Genomic DNA, 3,408 nt, shown 5'->3' with positions numbered 1-3,408 from the left:
GACACCTATCAAAATGCTACGTAAATAAAGCCGCAATTGCAAAAGTTGCTCGTATTTCATCTTTTCCAGCTTTGACTAGAACCTTACTAAAACTACTGTGCTCGTGTGAAAGGAAAGCTTAATGGCTGAAGCGTAGCGATCTAGTGGGAAATATCGTGTTTTACGGCGATCTTCTGGATATCATTAAGGTCCGGTCTAATTGGCTCGAATCCACACTGCTATCATCCTTACACATTTCATATTTGGTCTATGACCAGACTGAGTTACCTTAAAAAACTTCCAGAAACTTCCAGAAACTGCCTTGTTAGCTGAAAGTATTCCGTTTGAGTAATTTGTGCACCATAACCTTAACAGTAATACTACCTGACAGTTAGCCAAGAGATATGCTCTTTTACCACCTGATGGGTCGTCTTCCACTATAGAATAACTATTTTCCGGTTAATTAAGACACTCAAGCCATCTGGGCAAAGAAGCTGCTGTCCTCTTTACTTAACGTTAACAGCGCCTGTAAGATCTTGAAACGAGGAACTGATGCCCCAAAAGAGAAAAATGATTCCCTGAAGGAACCAATCACAAAAGGAAGCGGAAGGCCTTATGATACTGAGAGAAGACAGCCGGTGAGAGGAGACAGCCGGTGAGAGGAGACAGCCGGTGAAAGGAGACAGCCGGTGAAAGGAGACAGCCGGTGAGAGGAGACAGCCGGTGGGAGGAGACAGCCGGTGGGAGGAGACAGCCGGTGGGAGGAGACAACCGGTGAGAGGAGACAGCCGGTGAAAGGAGACAGGCGGTGGGAGGAGACAGCCGGTGGGAGGAGACAGCCGGTGGGAGGAGACAGCCGGTGAGAGGAGACAGCCGGTGAGAGGAGACAGCCGGTGAGAGGAGACAGCCGGTGAGAGGAGACAGCCGGTGGGAGGAGACAGCCGGTGGGAGGAGACAGCCGGTGGGAGGAGACAACCGGTGAGAGGAGACAGCCGGTGAAAGGAGACAGGCGGTGGGAGGAGACAGCCGGTGAGAGGAGACAGCCAGTGAGAGGAGACAACCGGTCGGAGGAGACAGGCGGTGAGAGGAGACAACCAGTGAGAGGAGACAGCCAGTGAGAGGAGACAACCGGTAAGGAGGAGACAGCCGGTGAGAGGAGACAACCGGTCGGAGGAGACAGCCGGTGGGAGGAGACAGCCGGTAAGAGGAGACAACCGGTCGGAGGAGACAACCGGTGAGAGGAGACAGCCAGTGAGAGGAGACAACCGGTGAGAGGAGACAGCCGGTGAGAGGAGACAACCGGTAAGAGGAGACAGTCGGTGGGAGGAGACAACCGGTAAGAGGAGACAGCCGGTGGGAGGAGACAGCCGGTAAGAGGAGAACCGGTGAAAGGAGACAGCCGGTGAAAGGAGACAGCCGGTGGGAGGAGACAACCGGTAAGAGGAGACAGCCGGTGGGAGGAGACAACCGGTAAGAGGAGAACCGGTGAAAGGAGACAGCCGGTGAAAGGAGACAGCCGGTGGGAGGAGACAACCGGTAAGAGAAGACAGCCAGTGAAAGGAAAATGCCGGTGGGAGGAGACAGCCGGTGAGAGGAGACAACCGGTGAAAGGAAACAGCCAGTGGGAGGAGACAGCCGGTAAGAGGAAACAGCCGGTGGGAGGAGACAACCGGTAAGAGAAGACAGCCAGTGGGAGGAGACAACCAGTGAAAGGAAACAGCCGGTGGGAGGAGACAGCCGGTAAGAGGAGACAGCCGGTGGGAGGAGACAGCCGGTAAGAGGAGACAGCCGGTGAGAGGAGACAACCAGTGAAAGGAAACAGCCGGTGAGAGGAGACAACCGGTGAGAGGAGACAGCCGGTGGGAGGAGACAGCCAGTGAGAGGAGACAACCGGTAAGGAGGAGACAGCCGGTGAGAGGAGACAACCGGTAAGAGGAGACAGCCGGTGGGAGGAGACAGCCGGTAAGAGGAGACAGCCGGTGGGAGGAGACAACCGGTAAGAGGAGACAGCCGGTGGGAGGAGACAGCCGGTAAGAGGAGACAGCCGGTGAGAGGAGACAACCAGTGAAAGGAAACAGCCGGTGGGAGGAGACAGCCGGTAAGAGGAGACAGCCGGTGGGAGGAGACAGCCGGTAAGAGGAGACAGCCGGTGAGAGGAGACAACCAGTGAAAGGAGACAGCCGGTGAGAGGAGACAGCCGGTGAGAGGAGACAGCCGGTAAGAGGAGACAGCCGGTGAGAGGAGACAGCCGGTAAGAGGAGACAGCCGGTGAGAGGAGACAACCAGTGAAAGGAAACAGCCGGTGAGAGGAGACAGCCGGTAAGAGGAGACAGCCGGTGAGAGGAGACAACCAGTGAAAGGAAACAGCCGGTGAGAGGAGACAGCCGGTAAGAGGAGACAGCCGGTGAGAGGAGACAACCAGTGAAAGGAAACAGCCGGTGAGAGGAGACAGCCGGTAAGAGGAGACAGCCGGTGGGAGGAGACAGCCGGTAAGAGGAGACAGCCGGTGGGAGGAGACAACCGGTAAGAGGAGACAGCCGGTGGGAGGAGACAACCGGTAAGAGGAGACAGCCGGTGGGAGGAGACAACCGGTAAGAGGAGACAGCCGGTGAGAGGAGACAACCGGTAAGAGGAGACAGCCGGTGAGAGGAGACAACCGGTAAGAGGAGACAGCCGGTGAGAGGAGACAACCGGTAAGAGGAGACAGCCGGTGAGAGGAGACAACCGGTAAGAGGAGACAGCCGGTGAGAGGAGACAACCGGTAAGAGGAGACAGCCGGTGAGAGGAGACAACCGGTAAGAGGAGACAGCCGGTGAGAGGAGACAACCGGTAAGAGGAGACAGCCGGTGAGAGGAGACAACCAGTGAAAGGAAACAGCCGGTGAGAGGAGACAACCGGTGAGAGGAGACAGCCGGTGGGAGGAGACAGCCAGTGAGAGGAGACAACCGGTAAGAGGAGACAGCCGGTGAGAGGAGACAACCAGTGAAAGGAAACAGCCGGTGAGAGGAGACAACCAGTGAAAGGAAACAGCCGGTGAGAGGAGACAGCCGGTGGGAGGAGACAACCGGTAAGAGGAAACAGCAAGTGAGAGGAGACAACCGGTAAGAGGAAACAGCCGGTGGGAGGAGACAGCCAGTGAGAGGAGACAACCGGTAAGAGGAGACAGCCGGTGAGAGGAGACAACCGGTGAGAGGAGACAGCCGGTGGGATGAGACAGCCAGTGAGAGGAGACAACCGGTAAGGAGGAAACAGCCGGTGAGAGGAGACAACCGGTAAGAGGAAACAGCCGGTGGGAGGAGACAGCCAGTGAAGGACAGCCAGTGAGAGGAACCAATCACAAAAGGAAGCGGAAGGCCTTATGATACTGAGAGAAGACAGCCGGTGAGAGGAGACAGCCGGTGAGAGGAGACAGCCGGTGAAAGGAGACAG

This window comes from Penaeus japonicus, unplaced genomic scaffold (genome assembly GCF_977035675.1).
Source record: "Penaeus japonicus unplaced genomic scaffold, GWHDUDI00000001_assembly GWHDUDI00000030, whole genome shotgun sequence".
Classification (NCBI taxonomy): Eukaryota; Metazoa; Arthropoda; class Malacostraca; order Decapoda; family Penaeidae; genus Penaeus; species Penaeus japonicus.
The sequence above is the reverse complement of the archived record's forward strand: the minus strand, read 5'-3'. Positions refer to the sequence as shown.